Source organism: Desmodus rotundus, chromosome 3 (genome assembly GCF_022682495.2).
Source record: "Desmodus rotundus isolate HL8 chromosome 3, HLdesRot8A.1, whole genome shotgun sequence".
Classification (NCBI taxonomy): domain Eukaryota; kingdom Metazoa; phylum Chordata; class Mammalia; order Chiroptera; family Phyllostomidae; genus Desmodus; species Desmodus rotundus.
Window position 1 is genome coordinate 61,338,378 of NC_071389.1, and position 20,121 is coordinate 61,358,498.

At 44.7% G+C, this 20,121-nt stretch overlaps 1 protein-coding gene and 1 long non-coding RNA gene across 2 annotated transcripts in view; one reads left to right on the plus strand and one right to left on the minus strand.

Moving 5' to 3' along the window:
• Positions 1-20,121, minus strand: part of LPAR3 (lysophosphatidic acid receptor 3) — a 70,091-nt gene that overhangs the window by 13,033 nt on the left and 36,937 nt on the right. The gene's annotated exons all lie outside the window — the stretch shown is intronic.
• On the plus strand, positions 12,435-14,701 carry LOC123480287 (uncharacterized). The gene is made up of 3 exons (XR_006656207.2): positions 12,435-12,497; positions 12,645-12,753; positions 14,562-14,701. It is a non-coding gene; the product is annotated as an uncharacterized lncRNA (long non-coding RNA).

A 20,121-nucleotide genomic window follows, 5' to 3' on the forward strand; every position in this document is an offset into this window, starting at 1 on the left:
CCCTCCCTGGGAAAGCAGCTAGCAAGCATTGGACACACGCACGCTTGTGTGGGCACACTTTGTTGTGAGTGCACCCTGCTAATTCTTAAGTAGCCAGCTTCTCTAACACTCGTTTTGCACTGTTTTTGCTTTCTGCTGAGAGGGGGGAAATCCAAGGGACAGACATCTACAGTTTTAACTTGGCAGGTGTGGGAATCAGCACCATTCACATTCTGTAGCGGTATCTTCCACTTGTTATTTCTGATCTTGCCTAAGCCTTCCCTAAGCCGGCTGGAATTGGCATTTACCATAATTCGCTTTACAGGAATATAATGTGACACCGTCTTTGTTTTCTAAAGACTTTTTTTTGTTTACTTTGTAATATTCAAAGCACTGCTGGTAAGAACCTACTGCTCGAATGCCAAGGATATATCAATATTTACCGATTAACCTGTTACCCAGCAGCACGTTGGTGATAGAGGTGTGAACTTGGGCTTTTCTGACTCTCTTTTTCTCAGCCCCCTCGCTGCCCTGCTGCCACCCTTCCCCCCGCCCACGTCCTATTATTCTCAAATGCTCTTCTTTACCCAATTTTCTTCATTTTCTCTTTTTCTTTAGGAACTCTGCCTGTATCCTGTTTGTGATGATAACCCCGCCTAACTAACTTAGCAACCCCTTGAAACTTAAAGAGCATTCCCTCAATCCCGTTGTTCAGATTCTGTCCCAGGATTTCGTGCATCATCTAACAAATGTTTACTGAGCCCTTCTGAGGAGCCAATGATAGTGCCGGACACCCAGACCACAGGGGTAAACAAGTGACACAGGAGCTCTTTCCCCACTCCTGACTTCACCAGTTCCTTCTCACAGTTGAGGTCACAGCCCCACAAGGCCCTTGGGAGGGCTCCTCCTTGTGCCGCACAGCGCAGCAGCCGGGAGGGGCGGGCCGGCCAGTCTCTCCAACATACCCTGCTTGTTGGCCTCGGACCACGCTCTGCACTTGTTTATCGGGTGATTGGCTGTTGGGTTGATTTACTAATTCACATCACCCCAATCAGAAAGCAAGCATAAAAGTGGGAACTGTGCCCACTGATTTCACCTACCGACCACTTCCATGCATACAGTGCTTCCGAGTTCCCTTAGGGAAATTCTGATTCTAGGAGTCTGGAAGGGGGCAAAGGATCTGAATGTTATCTGTCCGTACTCAAGAGAAAGAAAACTACTGGTAAGACACGACCTAGTTAATAAGTTACTATAATGAACAAATTATGCAATCTGAAAAAGAATAACTATTATGTTATTTAGACACATATTCTTAGTTGGCTTTGAGTAAACTTTCTAAGTTTGATCGAAGAAATATGAGAGAATGGGTGGCTCAAGTCCATAGTAAGGATGAAAACACAGAAGAAGTAAGGTTGGAAAACACAAATAGAATGTGTGTAAAAGACGCCAGTGGAGGGAAGGATGGGCACTGAGAGCAGCAGAGGAGAGGCACGAAGGCAGCCCACAGGCACCCAGACATGAGAGACAAAAGGTTAAGCTCTAAACCAAAGTCTCCTTCAGGAGACCTTGCACTAGTTCCCAGACCTGCAACATCTTTACTGAAATCTGACTGAAGGTGATAACTTCTTAGCAGAAAGAATGTCACGAGAGCCAGAATGTGTAGAAAGACCCTATGCAATTCCCAGGGAGAAAAGTTCTCGGTCAAGGTCACTGTGTTCTCATGGCTGGGACATGTCTCCATTGTTCTGATTCTGTGCAAAAGGCAGCCTCTGATTGTGACTGGACTTGTCATGTATTGAGTATCCAAACCCCCTCGTAATTATATTTCCTTAGTCCAAATAACTATGTTGGCATTCTGGCTAATTACACATACACACACACCCACATACCCATACACACTTGCCATCTAGAGACAGGGCAGGCCAAAGGGAGGAAGGATGGAGGGAAATTAGTTCTGATGCCCACGCTTTATTCCCATTCTTCCCTCTGTTCCCTTCACTGCCTGGGGATCTTTTCCTCAATCTGTGAAGGCCAGCTCATTTGTTACCTTCTCTGTGAAGCTTTCCCCAGTCACTCGCCTCAGGTTGAGTCCACTGTTTCCCATTCCACACTTCCATGGCACTCGCTACATGCTTATGGTCAAATTAGACACCATTAGCGGATTAGCCCTCCACCTGGCAGCTAGACGGAGAGCATCTCAGGGCAGAAGTGCTGCCATATTCATCTTGGGGTCCCAACACCCGATGAGGGTTGTATGCTTAGTAGGGGGTTAATTTTCAAAAAAGCAGGGAAGGAAAACTGACATGTCACAGACAGGAAACACAGAGGTGATTAAATGTGACCCTTGCTGGGTTTTCATTTGGAAGGATTCACGCCGGTACACTGGTTTCAGACAGAACATTCCTCAAGCAACAGGCCACGATCTCTTTTCTATGCCATCGAGGCGAGTGCAAGGCCACAGCACCACAGGAGACCCACCTTACAAACGTCCTCACTGGCTATTTCTGCTCCCAAACTTTGGGGGCTGGTTGGTTGGAATTCCAAATACACTTCGCCATGAGCGCACCTGATAGATGGGGCCCTAAGTCATCCGTAAAAGCCTGTTCGCCCACGTTCCATTGATTACTTTATAGGCAATTCTGGACTCACAGCAATTTAATTTGCAGTGATTTTTCATTGATTTATTCTTGGTCAGTTACACCCTTTTTTACCATTGCTGAGATTTTAAATAACTTCCAACAGTCTCCTCCCAAACTGTGAGCCTTACCTTTTCCCACTACTTCCTGCAAAGGGTGTTCGAGGTCTCCATAAATTCTGATTATTTCCTCAAGACCCCTCAGTCCTTTCCCAGAACTCCACATACCTCTTATACTTCTGTACTTGAAAATAAATGAAATTAATCTTAAAACATACAATTGCTTACTCTATTTACCCTGTATAATTCATACACACACATGCACACACACTTTAAAGACACACCATGCTTCCTGTTACATACAAATATTTTATTCAGGGTTGATAAAACAGAGTATTAGTAAAAAATTTCCTTTAGAGAGAGGATGAACATTCCAGGCCGTTGGGTGGGAACACAGTTCCCTTTTAAGACATCATTTTTACTGAAAATTAGGTTGAACTTAGTCTCCTCCACTTTGCCCTGGCAACAGGCCGCGCGTTTCCCCACGCGGACTGCCGGTGCGAACAGCACTGCACCACTCTGACCGCCACGTCCTCCTCGGGCAAGGGGACCGTTTTCTCCCCACAGCCACCAACACGTTTACCAATCTCCGTCATACGCCTGGGAAAACAACACAGTTTAAGGGACAGTCCCTGCCTGGAGAGTATTTGTCCTGTAGTGTGGCAAAAAGGCACACACATAAAAATAACTATCGTTAGGGAGTAAATGACATCCATCAGGAGAATGGAATCAGCAAATGATAAAGTTAACTTGGAGAAGAAATTTCTACAGGTTGGGCGAGTGACGAAGAACTGAGGGAAAAGATGGGGCTTGAGGGGAGTCGGGAAAGAAATGCAGTAACTGAATCATTAGGTAGGAAGAACACTCTCAATTTGTCCCCTGATCCACCGGCTGAACACATGACATAGAAATATACCAGACACCTTTAGGATCATATGCCGCACCATGTGCTGTCGTCACAGCAAGCGGGGACAGCCCCGGGGCACATGTCACACAAAGGAGCTACAAACCATGTTATCACCGGTACCTGGGATGCCAAGGGCTCTCCTGCTGATTTGGGGAGATTTATTGTAATTTAGAACAGAAGAGTTTGAGGCTTTTCTTACAGTCCATGTGTTTCCCTTTTGGGTTAATCAAACATGTTTAAACCACATCATAGCAGAGTTTGAAAGAATCCACTGTTTAAATACCTTTCCTCTCCTAGCAATCAGATGAGATTAGTAAATTGAGATGTGTAAACAACAACACACAATTTGTTAATTGTTAATCAGTGAAGAAGAAACATCTAGAAATCATACATGTATAGACACTGAGAAAGATCATTCAAAGGTTAGAGTGTGTCTTTAAATTGGAGACCACCTATGTACCTTAGTCCAGGATGGCAGACAAACCAAACACCCTAGACTTAATAAGGGGCAAACAAACGGAGTCTAGGATACTGTCTCACCCAAGCTGTGGAACTCAAGACATCATGATACTCAAATAACAAAAAGCTCATCTTATCACTTCGCCCCTCACCCACAGGAAAAACATAAAACACTTCCTCTTTCAACATACCAATTTTTATTTTCCTGAAGCAAATGTATTTACTTGCTACTGTGTACAATGACTAATTTGATATACACATACTGAAGGATTTACCAGTCAGGTAAACAGACAGTAAAATCCCCGTCATGGGGTTGGGGAGGCCTGCGTGAGAGATCAGATTGCATCAAAGGTCCTTCAGGGCAGCTTAGCATTAGGTCATCCCCTCGATGGTGACCTCTTATCACCACTCTAGGAAAGGCCTTTTGTGAGTTGGAAGGCCTGCAACAGCACTGGTCAGAGGGGCAGGACGGCGTAGTGTTTTAACAGCTTGGCCTCAAGGGCCAGACAGCTGGGTTCAAATGCCAGAGCCACCACTTGCCTTGGGTACCCTTGGGCACTTCTTATTCAACCTGTTGAGTCCCCCTGAGCCTCAGTCACTTCATGTGTAACATGGAAATACTAAGAACACCCACCTCCTGGGGTTACAGCAAGGGCTCCAATACTGCTGACGCATGAAGCACCCAGCGCAGGGCTCGGCATGGAGCAAGACTCGACGTGCTGGCCCTTCTTGCTGCTGACCCTGCTCTCCACGTTTAAAGATGGTCAGGTCAAACTCAAGAGTCGGGCATGGGGTGAGAAACTATTAAGTAACCAGCATTATTCGAGATACAGAAACCACCTGTTGTTTTCTGAATAATCCCGGAAGGATTATGATTTTTAAAACAAAATTGATGTCTTTTAGGACATAGCTACACAGATGGAACTAAGAGAAAAAGACTGGAGTGGCAGAAGTAGCACACTTAGGCCTCTCCGCTCAGCTTACCTCTATCACAGCACTAGAAATGCTGCAGATATTTTTATTCTTGTGTCTGTTTCTCCCACTGCACCATATGTGCCTCGAGGATGAGGACCACACGCAGCTGACTTTTGCACTCCCAGTTCTTAGCATAGTGCCTGACATAAAGCTGGCACTTAATCAATATTTATTCATGAGTGAATAAAAGGATAAAGATATGTGTAGATATTTGTCCAAGTGCAAGAAGACCTTTTAGTACTGACAGAGGAGAATTTGACTCCTGGGTCACCGGCAGAAGCTAATCCTAAATGAGAAGGGAGATATGAACAGGAATGACGTTCCCGTAACCTGGAACCTCAGCCTCACAGTTCCTAGTTTTTACCGTATGAAGCTTCCATTATGAATCATCTTGTTTGTTTGGCAATTCCAATCGGCCCGGCCAGAGCTACCGTAGTGCACAGGGCCTTTGGCAAGGCTGTTTGCTTTATGTAGATGATACACACCCATGCAATTAAAATATTTAATGCTTATGCCCAGTCCAAAAGAGATCAAGTTATCTTCCCAAGCTTGTAAGAAAATCTTATCAATAAATCGAATGAAACTTTTTTTTTGTAGACTAGCAGCCTCTGAGGCTAGCAAGAGCTCTTACAGTTTCTCTATCTGTCTACCCTCCTACCCTGTGAAAGCATCCCTAAGTAACACAACACCTGAGGGTCACCTAACATCCACCTACCACCTCCAACAAGGGGGTGCTCACCCCCACTGTACCAGGCAGCCGGATCCATTGGAGAACAGCTCTACTTTTTAGAACATTCTTCTGATAATAAGTTAAAATATCCTTCCTGTCATTTCTACAACTTGATCCTAGCTTTAACGTCCAGACTTCTATAATATAATTCCTTTCCCAGGCAACAATTCTTAACCTGTTTTAAGATCACTGGTTAGGTAGGTTCTCATTTATTCTTTTTGGTGACACTTCCCTAATTCCTTCATCTGTTCTGAATCCTTCAAAACCCAGTCACCTTCCCCTAGACACACACTGCCCTGAAGTATTCCTCTCAAAACGTGATGTCCAGATGGCTTGCTGTGCCACTGGGGACTTAACTTACACCCAGAGACAGCAGGCCAACTTCTGTCACGCTGCAGCCCTCACGCTTGGTTCCTACGTCTATGATTGCAGCCTACTTTTTGACAATCACACGGGATGATGTCCTCCACACCACAGTACTTCTGGTCAGCATAAACTGTCCTCTTACAAAACACTGGTCGTGCTTGCTTTGGCACATCTTTCTACTCGGGTGACAGCTGTTTGAATCTGGAACCTCCTACCTAACGTATTAGCTCTGCTTTCCTCTTTTTGTCCTCTACATATTTTCCACCTACCAGCAATGTTCTTTACATCTCCAAGTCATGACATTTTGCTGAGGAAGTACAGACCAACTGAGAGTTCTCCGGCAGTCCTGGAGATTCTTGCTAAGTTGACATCAATCCTATCACTAAGCACCAGCCTTCAGGAGTAAGTGTTCAGTTATTGGTGAATCTCCTGACTGCTCTATATTCCTACGAAGAATTACATCACTGAAAGACAATTACTTGGTTTATCACTTACTAATAAAAAAAACTCACTTCATATGAACATAGCACTTTAATCATTTAATCACCTTGACCCCAGTTCTTCATGATCACCAGAATATTATGTCCAATAATCAAAGGTCAGCTTGGCACCGACACATATACTGTGTATACCATTCTCTTTACCTACTTGCCTCACAACCTGGTCACAAAATGTAAATTGGGTGGTTAACCTGTTATTTAATTTTTGTGGTGTATTATGAACACTACTTCTTATTTTTTTACTTAAAAATCTATTCTACAATTTTGCTGAGCATACAAGATTCTTCATCAAACATTAAAAGTTAAGCAATATAAATTCATAACTTATTTTCTGGTTCATACAAAACCACTCATATTTATAAAATATTCAGAAATTTTCTAAAGATGTCAGAATATGAAATATAAGGTTCTAAAGTTCAAAACTATTATATTCTTTTTTTTTTTTTACTTACACATTATGTACTAGGGAAGAATAATAACAATTCATTTTCGATCAACCATAGTAGCTTATTTGGGACTTAATTTAGAAAATTAGAACAAAATCTTAGAAAACATAAATTACAGATCTCAAAATGAACAGCCATTTTTGTGCTTTCTAACGGCCTCATTCTTCAGTTGAAGAAACTGAGACACAGAGGTGTTAAGTGAATCTTATGAGCAAATGATACAATTAAGGCTGATCTCTCCTGCAAATTAAAAGTCCTACATTCTTAAAAAGAATTCTATTCCTGAAAGAAAATCACTTCCTTTATCACTTATTAATTTAAGAAACCTCACTTAATAGGAACACAGCACTTTAATTAGTTAAAGAAAAACAGAACACTCTTCTAGGCTGACTCCACGTCGCCAGCGGATGTGCCTTCCTGAAGGCAGCCAGTCTGGGGCCAGCAAGGAGAATCCGGGGTCCTTTTGCATTCGAGAAAGAAACCAAAGTGGCCTCTACTCCTATGCAGTCAACACAGGGTAAATGAAATGCCAAACTTCAGCAGGAGTTTCTCATCATAAAACATGGAAGTATGGTCCATTAGCAAAATCTTGACAGTATGTACCATACACACACAAATAATGTTCGTATCCATTCGCTGCCACAGAGAGGAAGGCTGAAATACCCACGATAGAAATGAGGTCCAGAAACTGGGGAGAGTCTGTGCAGACTGTAATCAATCTTCACTGTCCTTCACACAGCCCTTCTTTTCTGGGCCACAGTAAAATCAACGGGAATGGTTTCCTCCTTTGGGGAGAAACTTATATCCTTATTTGCCCAGAAACTAGAGGAAAAAGAACATGAGTTGTAGCTGGGAGAAAAAAGATGTGACTCAGAAAAGAAATTCAGTACTGCCACATGCTCTTGTGTGACACCCTCCTGGGACGGTGGAACCAGGTGGCCTCTGAGGCCCCTACTGGTATAACACGATGTGATTTTTTAAGTCTCCGTAGAACACAGGAGCTCTAGATGTGCTGGGGCAGAAAGAGCATCAGGCCAACTCCGAGAGAAACAAGTTGCACTTACCTTCCACTGGGGAATGGACTGGAGACGACAGGAAAAGCTGGGGGTCCTTGAAGCAAAATGTATCTGAGGCTGCGGATGAGGATCACTATTGCCAACAGACTGGTTTTAGCCTCTCTGCACAGCTGGGAAGGGATCTGAGCCACCCAGCACTAATGCCGGGTCCGTGGCAGCTTCCTTCACAGGTCAATCTCTTTCGCTGTGTACTCCACCCCTCTCACGGTCCCATTGTCCGTGATTCCAGAACCTGCACTTTTACGTATGGATTATGTGCTCTGAGTTACAGGAAACAGGGTCATTGTCCCCTCAGTAGTCCAGGCCAGAAATTTGGGTGTCATCCTTGATTTCTTCTTACCCTCACATGGGAACAATCGCCAAGAGTGTCAATTCTACCTCTTCAATATCTCCCTAATCCATGCATTTCTTTCCAACCATCTTATCCCTCCCTTAGATCAGATTGCCATGATCTCTAGTGTGGATTCATTTTTAATAGCCTTCCAAATGGCCTTCCTGCTTCCAGTCTTATTCCCTCCAATTCATTCTCCAAAGTGTGGTCAGCAATCTCTACATAAGGCAAGTCTGACAGAGACACCTCCTTGTTTAAAAGTCTTCAAGACTATCCCAAAGTACTCAGCCTGAGAGGCAGGTCCTTCACAACCTCACCCCAACTGACCTGCCGGCCTCCTTGCTCCTCTGACACCTCGTTCCCATCTTGTGTTATTTGAATTGCCCCCAAATGGCCAGGCCTGCTTTCCCTTCTGGGTCTTTGTCCCTACAGCTCCCACTGCCTTCAGCATGCTTTATACAGTTCCTCACACAACTCCACCGCTTCCAGTGCCTGGTTTAATAAAAATAGCAGCTCATCCTTATTGTGAGAGGCTCTGTTCAAAGCATTTTTATGCCCTTGGTCATTTAATCCTCATATCAACCCTTTGAGGTAGGTATTATCATGGTCCCCTTTTACAGATGAGCTTGCGTGATTTCTCAAAGTTAAGTCATGTGCCTCTTCTAAGTGCCCCCAGAGCTGCGTTTATCATTGTACCCACCGTGGTCTATTTTCCCGTAGGTCTTGAAGGGAACAGAATGTCTGATTTTTGGTGGTCTCTTAGATGGAGGCCACGGAATGTTTGTTGAATCCACAAAGGATGACAAAGCTCAGGAATATGGTTTACGGTTTAGGAGCACATTCTAGAACTAATCTGCTTGTGTTCAAATCCTACTCTTCCGATTACTAACTGTGTGATCTTGACCAATTTAACTTCCCTGCCTAGACTGGAGATAATGATAACACGTAATTCATGTAAGAGTTAAATAAGTTAACCTCTGTAGAGTGCTTCAATGAGCTAAAACATATAAGGACTATGTGTTTGCTGTTATAGTATTCATGCTAATGAAGGAACTAAAAGCACTTGTAAAATGGAATGAATATCATTAGCTCAATTTTACAGGCGACAGGCACTGACTCAGAAAAAGTGACAATATTCAAATATGTGCTGCTCCTAGAATTAAATGTTATCCAAAGATCTTTTATAAAGCATTGGAGAAATAGCTTAATTGTTCCTTACAAAATATCCAAGCAGTAAGTAGACTTCTGAACAAACAACAACAAAGCCAGCAGATGAATGAGTAGGCCCCTAACCCTCTCTCAAGAGGAAACGATCCAGACGTTTCAAAGCATGCACTTCCTTCTATAAAGGACAAACTGCTACACATGAGGACCACAGTTATAAGAACTTACAAAGAATGTGCCCTAATACTAATAGCACAACCGCAGATTTGTGAGAATTTTTAGGACCAAATAAGTTCCATTTTATAGAGAAAATTTCCTGTAGGATTTACTCACTAAGAGTGAAAAAACTTGTGTCCTCAGACTTCGACAGGGAAATGAGGTGTGTGCTCTAAAAGCCAAGCAGATGTCTTACTAAAACAAGCTCGTTTAGAAGCAGATATAACCAAAGGAGTGAACACCATGCCGGGATTTTGTTAGGAGCTGTGTCTTTGCTCAGAGATTACTGACACGGAGACCCCGCTTGCTGAAACGGGCGGCTGCAGACACGGATCCACAGGAAACTTTTATTCAGAGTGGACTCTCTGCTGAGCAATCCAAAGCCCTCATCCTCAGGTCCGGGACCTATTTAGATACCCACTGGAATTTCCTTGTGAAGAAACAGCAATCAGAACTGTTACCATAAACATCACCCCTCGGTTCCCAACAGGGATCCCGCACTTTGGAAATGCCTGGTGACAGAAATAACAGAGTGTCCATTGAGGTTCATCTTTCCTTTCGAGATCACAGGTCAAAATGAATGTCTGAAACTCTATTTCTCACTTTTGTGATAGAGATTAAAATTCTGCTAAAATAAAACATAATCATAGAAGTCCTTATTTGCCTGAGAGGTTTGCAAAGACAATGGTGCCTTATGACAAATAATGTTTTATTCATTAATTTAATAAAATGGTGCCTTATGACAAATAATGTTTTATTCATTAACTTAATAAAAACACTTTGAAACAACTAAAAGGCCAGAGAGTCCTTGCATTCCACTGAAGTAGTTTGTCCTTGAGTGGGGAAAAAAAGGATAAAGCCCCCATGAGATTCTAGAAAATTCTCAATGGCTCCTCTGTCATTCTCCAAGCTTCCAATTCTACACTTTCAGGTCAGTCCCTGTGTACTGCTTTATGTTTGCGGACTAAAATGGGACACCTGCAATCAGGATTCCCTCTTTTCTGGTGACTGCTTCTACCTGCACCCTTTTCAATTAATCTGTCTCTGTCTCTCTCTCATTTGCATGCACACACACACTCTCTCCAGCTACCTGCTTACACAGGTGAAGCTCCTGGCACACCCAATTCCACTCCTGACCAAAACCGGTTCCTTCGAAGCCCCTACCCTAGATTGGATCAATCAAAATTCCCTCCCTAGACCTCAGCTTCTGGCCAGCTGTGCATAGTCTAAGGGTTGGCATCTAATTTCAGGCTGGGACCGTTGAGTCTTTTTCCAGAAAATTTGTAAATGGGAGAAAGAGAGAGACAGAGAGATGTTGATACACACACTTAGGAACCCCTGGCTGCCACGTCTTATACCAGATAATCAGAAGTAGCAGGGAAGGGGGAAATGCAGTTTGCAGAGGAAAATATGGATAAAATAAGCACATCTGGGGAACTTCAGATGAAAAGTGAATAAAATTTTCTGGTTAACACAGCATTCGTTAGGCTTGGTGATCAACACCCTTGGTTTCTCAGACACTGCTGTTTCTCTCCTTTTTCACTAGGCAACAGGAGTTGGTTCGTGTTTTTACAATCAAAAGGACAGTTAATCCATGAATAGACTCCACATTTAAGTATAGGACCAAAAAGTGAAATATATAGTTTCTTCCAGGTATGATATAACCACCACTATCAGACTAGTCATTTGCTGTGATTTTAGTCTCAGACAAAAGGAGTTCAGTCACTGGTCAAAAGCCAAAAAGTTCCCAGAGAGTTTGAACAAAAAAAAAATCCATAATAGATGGCTATGCAAGTGGTTTTAATGATGTAAATGAACTGCCAGAAATCATTTTCCTTACACTTCCATTAGCTTCATAAGTTGGAGCTTTGAAGAGATAGATTAAAGAAATGCACTTAAGTAGATTTGTTTTAATTTTAATAAAATTAAAATTTGTGCATGTTATAAATCTCATAGTCTGTTTGTTCATAGCACTCTTTAAAAACTGTCATTTAAAAGTTATCTGTTAAGACTGGCCAGGTAACTCAGTTGGTTAGAGAATTGTCCCAGTATGCAAAAGTTGTGTGTTCGATCCCTGGTCAGGGAACATAGAAGAATCAACCAATGAAATAAATCATCAGTAAGTGGAACAAATAATCAATGTTTCTCTTCTCTTCTCTCTCCCTCTCCCCCATTCCTCTCTAGAATCAATAAATACAAATTTTAAAACGTAAAAAAGTATGTTAAAGTATTTATGCATAAGCACATTTTTGCTTTATGTAGGTAAATGTGGGTAGCATTGGGAGTTCCTCTTAGAAGCAGAAGATAATGATAACACTTCTATGTTTGAATTTCAAGTTCAATATCACATTTGGCATGGATTTCAAAGTCTTCCAGGGGTGCTGCTTTGTTCACAAGGAGGTTTTTCTTGTTTGAGCCCTCTTGCATAAGACTCTTGGAGGAGAGCAAAGAAAAAAAGATTCACTACATGTTGAGACATGGAGGAATTAGTGAGCAGTAAACGTAATCCACCCAGTAAGTAAGCATTGCTTCAGCCTCTGTAAACTTTATATAAAGTCAATTACATGTTTTCCCTTAAAAGATTGGGTCTAAGAGGACAGGACCAAGTGCTGAAGAGAAAGCACACCCCTGTCTGGTGTTCACAGGACTCAAAGTAAGCCAAGCGTGGGTTGTGACAGGGCTCAGCCGAAGTCCAGCGCCCGTGGAGGCTCTGGTCTGCAGAAAACTCTAATTCCTGTCTTCATCTTTACATTTGTAACTGCCTCCTTTCTCTCCCATGTCCTCTTTCCCATCCACACAGCCACCCCTCCATCTCCTGGCTGCTGCTCTCAGCCCACGCTGGAGTCCCCGAGTCAGCGGGAAGGTGGTGTTGACTCATCCTTAGACACAGGAGGAACTCACCAGGCACGGTGAGTGGCAGCTTCTCTCTGTGACCACCTCCTGTCAGACTTCATTTTCAGTTGTGATTTCTTCTCTCCAGTTGTCTTAAAACACATTTAATGATAATCTGGGCTCTTACGAAGCCCAGGTACAGGAGGAAGGGCCTATCAGTCATAAGAGTGTGGTGGGCTCGCCCTCTCCCGGCTGGAGGGGCAGTGGGTCTGTTCCGCACTGCGGTAAGTTCCAACACACACAGTCATGCTGCGGGGAGAGGCTGCCTGCAATTCCCCGTCTGCTGAACCTTGGTGGACACTCACTGACGGACTTCACTGGCTAAGATCCTGGTCTACACTAAGAGCACTGCTCTTCCAGAGAGACACAGGCATTTCCCATGTTCATTCGCCTGAACACGGCCTTCTTTAAAGCAAGCTGCCCAGTTATCCTCTCCGGACAGATCAAAAGTCAGTGAAGCTTTGGGGCTATTTCTGGAACCTTCCGAATGGCTCCTTTCTCAGGGCTTTTGCTCTAGATGGAACTTTCCCCCCCAGTCATCACCAAGCTCAGCTCTTACCACATTTGAATTTCTGTTCAGGCATCATGTCAGCGGAGAAACACCCAGAACCACCCGATTTAAAGTAGCTTCACCAGCTCTGCCCTATATCCCTCTACCTCTCGGAAAAACATCTGAGCTCTCAACACTCCTTCACCTTATATTCTAAACTATTTGTGTACGGTTCACCCATACTAGAAGGTAAGCTCCTGAAGGCAGGGACTTTGTTTTGTATGTCACTATATTCCCAGGGCCTAAATAGAGCCTGGCCCTCAGTAAGTCCTATTTGAATGAGTGAACAGGAATAGAAGCCAAATATCTCAATTTCGAGCTTAACATGTGCTCACCTCCCTGCCAGCTTTGATTTACTACTCTATGCTTTCTGCCCTCGGTTTGCTGACAGGGGTCAATAGATGGATAGGTTTCATGCTTTCAAATGTCTTGTGCTAAAGCAGAGATGCTTCATTTCAAGGTATGCGAATCATCGAACCCTGGTGTTGATGGAAAGCATAAGGAGAGAGTACTGCATTGTTTGTGGGAGTGTGGACTGATATCATCTGTCGGAGGACAATTTAGAAAATTCTAATAAACAGTCATTTTCTTGACCTACTAAATTCTCAAATAATACAGTTCATAAAAATAGTCTCACAAATGCTCAAAGATGTAATACAGAAGGATGCTCATTGCCGCATTATCTGTAATGGTGAGAGACTAGAAATGTTAATAGTGAAATAAAACATCAACAATTGAGTGTGGGGTACAGTGTAATCTTGTGCCGTCACTGAAGAGAATTAGGCATGCAGATACTGACTTAAAAACATATCCAAGATATACTGCCAAATGAAAAAAGGCACACTGCAGAACTAGCACGAATATTAAGAGCACACTTCTGTACTAAAATCATTAGAGTGTGTGTGAGCAGTACATGCGCACTTTTATCGTCTGCAGGAAAAGTGTCTGCAAGGCGGTGCACTGAACTGTTGACCGTGTTCTGTTCTCTCTAAACAGAGAGGACTGAGGGGCCTCCACTCCCTACATTGTAAATTCCCATAATGTGTAAGTTTTAGCAACGAGCAAGTATTACATTCATAACAATAAAATAGTAAAGGTTTTAAACATCATTTCAGTGTTGCATCCAAAACATTTTAATATTTATAAAACTGCTTACATTCTGAACTCCAGTCTCAACGTTCAAATTAACAAATTCTGTCACCTCTCTAGGCTTTACTTATTCCTAATCCATAAAAGGAGGCTAGGAACTCAGCATTGCATTTCGTTTACTCCTAGGAGGCATCTGTGTCAGGCCTTGTGCAGGTGAGGACACTTGGGAAGGAGGAAAGTAAATCTCTCCTCGGAGAGGGAGCGGAGCTGAAACCAAATGCTCGGACTTGAAGCCCTTGTACCATCCCGCTCACCCCCCAGAGAGAAGGCAAGTGCCAAGGCTCTGGAACTATGAACCCCCCACGATGAAAGTGACGGGGTAGTGTCAGAAGCAGTAAGAAGCACCCTTGGGACTGCAAAATAAAATAAAACTGCAGGGCACATCTGTACGTTTCCTCTCCTGCCAAGCGTGTTGGTCCGCCCTTACAGATAATCTTGTAATTGTGCTCAAATAAATGCTTTGATGCTTCTATTTGAAGAAACAAGAAACATGAACAGTTTAGGAAAATCTCTTTAGACTATTCAAGATTTTTTTAAAAGATGAAAAAATAGACTTTGATACAACAAACATGTCTTTACTTGCAGGAAACACGAGACTTGGAGAAAGCAGAGGCCACGCTTCATCCCCCCAAGCAGCAGGAAGGGAGGCTGTGCACTAGGAACCTCTAACGGTTTGCTGGCTACGGCAATGCTGCCGGCATATACAAGCAAGGCGCACGAAGAGGGGCCCGACAACATGTTCCACCTGTTCCGTGTGGCTGTAACCCTAAGAGCTATCACTCTTACCAAGGCTTCAAAGAAGACGGCCCATTTCTACATAAAGCAGGTGGGCTCCAATTCCCTCGGCTTCAAGCAAACACATTTTAGCCCAATATTACAAAGTTCTATTAATTTTCCAGCACCAGGGGTCTAGTAAGAAAATCAACAAGATAGTAAGTTTATTGATCATAAAAGATTATCAAAAAGACTTCCCAGATACATTTACCTAAGTGCTGACAAAGGCATTTGAAAGGTGTTTCAGTTATGCGGCTGAAACAATAGGCACCTACCAATTACGTGGCCTCTAGACATTCTCAATTAATAATTATTATCCTCTCTTCCTCGGGAGTGTCAGCCACAGGTGTTTCGCGGAATTAAAGACGTCCTCTTAAAGACTTCTTTGCTTAGGTAATTCAGTTCGACAAACGTTTCCTGAGCCCAACCACCTACCCCGCGTGGTGCAACATAAAGATAAATGAGATGCCCTGGTCCCTGCCTCAAAAAGTTCACCTAACACAGAGAATTAAAATGAGATATTATCAGCCTCATTTGCACTTCTTTGAAAGTTCGAGTCCCCAGGCAATTTTTAGTTTCCACACGCCATCACCACAGGCTCCTGCGCCCAATTCAGACACACTGTGGCTGAGGGCAAGTAGCTCAGAACCAGTAAACCCTGGCATGCAGTTATTTTCAGAAGTCCCTTCTACCCTCTCATTTATAGCTCCTTATATTTCTCTGCTTTTGATTTTAATGACTTTTCCACATGCAGCGTTCTCTAAAATATTTTGGGGCAAGATTTCATTCCCCGCTTCCTCAGGAGCGCCATACTATGGGAAGCACAGTTTGCAGGCCATTGAGAGAGGTCAGCGAGAAGTCCCCCGGTGTTAATAGCTTGAGTAATATTGTTTTCTCCTTCAGACCACACCATTAAATTGTTTTCATTACCCACAGAGGGATTACTTGTGTCAGAGCAAATGAGATGTGAGACAATCGCAAACTGGCTCATTCCAACCTAACAAAACAGTTTATTCCCAGTAACTAAAAGAACAAGGCAAGGACAAAAATTTGTCACGTCTCTTCACAATAGGCGGAAGAAAAGAAATGTATTACAAAGATGGGTCCCATTAAAGCAATTACACAGCACCAACGTGCTGAGAGTTTTGAGGGGCTACCCTGTGGTTTATTTTCCTGGAGATTAGGGTTGGGCGTGTATTTTCCAAAGGTTCTAAAAGAAATGCTATCTTGTGTTCTCTAGGAACATCAGAGATTCAGCTTTGGGCCTCTCCATGTCATTGAACCTCTTCCGTTTCTAAACCGCCATTTTCTTTCTTCTTTCAGTCATCCAAATGTAAAACTCTGAAGCTACATCCACCCTTTGACTGCTCCCCGCAGGCCCAGTATGTCTCTACCTCCTGAGGCGCCTATTGCTTTAATGTCTTTTAAATCCACTTTTCCTTTCCCTTTCTCACTGTTATCACAGTAACTCTTGTACTCAAGGGTTTCTGGATGAAATGAGAATATTCAGAAAACGTGGTAGTTTCTTCCAAATAGGCACATTAGGGTTCTGCCAGCAGACCCCTGATTTAGACACTGGTCTGTGTGTACAGGAGGGGCGAGAACTCGTGCACGTGTTGAATGTTGCCAGGGATCCCAATACAAAGCACCACACCACCTCCAGAAACCACTTCTCTATAATGAGTTGTCTGGGCCCCGCTTCCGCAGCCCTCCACACCAAGCCCCTGGAGCCCTTTAGAGCCCACCTCTGATCAGGGGAAATACGATGATCCTCAAGCCTCAGTTCAGTCCCAATACTGGTGTCTGCTATATCTCCATCCTGCCAGTTAGGTCTCCATGGTAACCTGCCTGGTACTCCAGGTCTGCTGAGGCTGGGCCTCTCCCCCACTACTCCTACCCTCTCAGGGACCTGCTGGCCTTTCAGAGGATGTATCCACCCATCCTGATCCCCAGCCTGGTCCAGGTAGAGAACCACGTCCCCACTACCCAGCGAGGCTCACCTGACTCTGACTTCCTGCTGACCCCAAGGCGGCCTCCTGCATCTGGTTGTCATCTGTTGGAAGTGGCATCTGTTGTCCCCAGATCTTCTGCCTGGACCCCAATCCTTCCCTGCTGGCCTGTGCTGCTGTGCTGTCATCCAGGATCTGCCACTTTACACTGAGGTGTCTGTGGCACTCCCCCAGCACCGCCTTAAGCTGCAGGCACAGGCCTTTGTGAGCCTCTCCAACAGCCTGGCCCAGCCTGCCAGCCACCCCGGCCTTTCATCTGCAGCAGAGCTCGGACAGTGGCAGCTCGAAGGGGACAGATGGATGTGGCCAGGCTGGGTGTGGCCAGCCCCCACCTGTACTACTTTCCATCTGGATGTGGCCAGCCCCCACCTGTACTACTTCCTTAACCTTAAATGCAGGTCCGGCCATCACTTTGTGACCCTTTCTTGGTATGGTGCGTTGGAGAAGCTCCACCTAGGAAGGTCACCAGATCCCAGGGGGCCATTGGTAAGAGGTCAGGGAATAGCCCACATGCCAAGGGAATGCTCGGAGAGCTCCTAGGAAACTCAAGAGGGGCCCTGAGACCCTAGAGAATGGATCTCCTATGGAGACACGAGTGCTGTGAGCTTGGCATCTCAACTGTCACGCTCACCGTATGAAAGGCTGCCTCAGCTCACTGTCCCTGACTGATAAGTGTTGTTTAACACATGCATCAGTGTGCTCCAGTAAGTCTTTAAAGAACCTTAAGGGAATGAAGCTCTCTTACAGAACCTATAGACCCTAGTCTACTCTCTTTTCCCGTGTCCAAGGCTGTCCCTGGCTGGTGAGCCCCATGCGCCCTGGCTCGGCTGTGTCCTCTGAACTTTCTGTGCCAGATGAAGCCAATCTCTAAATGGCCTGAGAATGCTGCTCTATCCTGAGGCCCTGAAGCCTCCTGAGGCTGTCCTTACATCCTGGGGCCCTAGAGCCTAACCCTAGGGCCTTCAGAGGGGCCCACAGAGCTAGCTAACAGCAAATTCCTCAGTTTGGAGATCCCATCCTTCTTTGCCAGATCCTGAAGACCACGGCCCCGCAGGCTGAGCCTGACCCTCAAGGTTCCATCTGGGCCAGGTCTAGATCTGACTCCTCCCCCTGCCCCCAGCAGAGAATTCTCCTATGTTACCTCAATCCTGAGCTTAAGGGGGTCCAAGGAAGCCCTCAATTTAAGAACTTCCAGACTGTCCCTGTGGGGCTCCAGCCACTGTCCCTTCCCAGATGACAAGAGTCCAGAATCCAGTGACTGGTTCTTGGCACTGTCCCTGGGGACCGCATTCAGAGAGACTCCCCTAGTCAGGAGGGTCTGCACGATCCCTCATTATACGGCAGCCAGCAAAGAAGAATCAGGAAGCCTAAAGACATTCCAGGCTCACTTGAATGCTACCCTTCCTGCCTGCAAGTTGCCTTAAAGCAAAGGAACCATATTTCTCCTCCAAGTTAGAATAAATGGAAGTCCAGTTATTACCCCAGAAATTAGCATTCACCTCTTGGAGGACCACCTCTATATCCTTCTGAGGGTCCATCCCATGCTATTGAAAAGCCTCAGTTTTAGCTTCTAAGCTGCACAAAGATTCAGTTAGCATGCCCAGAAAAAGCTGGGGTCTGCCATGCCACTTCAGCATCCTCCGTGGTTCCCTGGCCCTGAAAGAGGACACCGAACGCCACTCTGGGACGGCGTTTATAACCCCACCGTGTATCCTGAAAGTTGTGGCAGGGTGTACAAGTGGCCATGCAAATCCTAGGAACTTTGCTCCATGTTTTCCAGTTTTCTGAACCCTCAGAAATAAACTCAGGATAACTGCTCTGGAGTCCTCACCCTTCCACAGAACATCAGAGAAACTACAAGAAGCCCCAGAATACAGGAGTTTGCAACACATTCCGGGGAGCAAAACACTGACCTTCTGAGGCGGGAATTGTTCAAGTCACGCAAAATGTCCTGACCTTCCGCTGATGGGGTTCTTGAGGTGAGGCCAGTCAGGAGACGGACTGTTCCGGATGTAACACTTTCCTGCGCAGCCTTGTCCTGGACCCGGAAAGGCAGGCTCAGAGCAGACACAAAGCAAGAAAAGACCCTTTCCTGACTCACTGGTGAACCCAGTTTGTATAAGCTGTCAGTGGGGGGCCCTGGGACTGTCCGAGCCACCTACTCAGTCCTGCCAGGGCTCAAGCTGGTGATACAGAGCCTCGCCCTGGAAACAGGCACCTGCCCTGGAGAAGACAAGGAAGGAGGCCTCTACAAAAATACCTCTCGCAATCAAAGAGATCGATCATGAGATAAGGCACCTGGCTGGGGGTGCGAATCTGATGAGACTAAGTCCCCCAAAGTGCCCTGCATCACAGTAACTTGGTCCTGGGCTAGTTAAGGCCAAGGGGTTAAAGTGAGCAGCCGCGACCAGCCTCATGGTTGTGCACGTGGCCCATCCAGTCACTGGGGGCCTGCGCTCACAAGGACCCACCCTGCACTTGGCTTAGGGCTCTGCTGTGGCCGTCTTGAAATCCATATTTAATTTTATCTTTGAACTTGTTTTCTGTAAGTGAAGACTAATGGGATAAAGGAACATGGGTGTGAGCAGAGAAGGTATGCAGAAAAAAGTCAAGAACTTTTTTTAGCCTCATCTGAGGACATGTTTATTGATTTTAGAGAGAGAGGAGGAGTGATGGGGAAGAGAGAGAGAGAAACATCAATGTGAGAGAGAAACATCAGTTGGTTGCCTCCCGTATGCGCCCCAACTGAGGATCGAACCAGCCACCTTTTGTGTACGGGATGATGCTCCAACCCACTGAGCACCTGGCTAGGGTGAAAGTAAAGAACTTCATAACTTAGTATCTTTAGTGGCACTTTTTTTCCTGCCTTTTTTTTTTTTTTTTTAACAAGAGTCTCAGTCCTG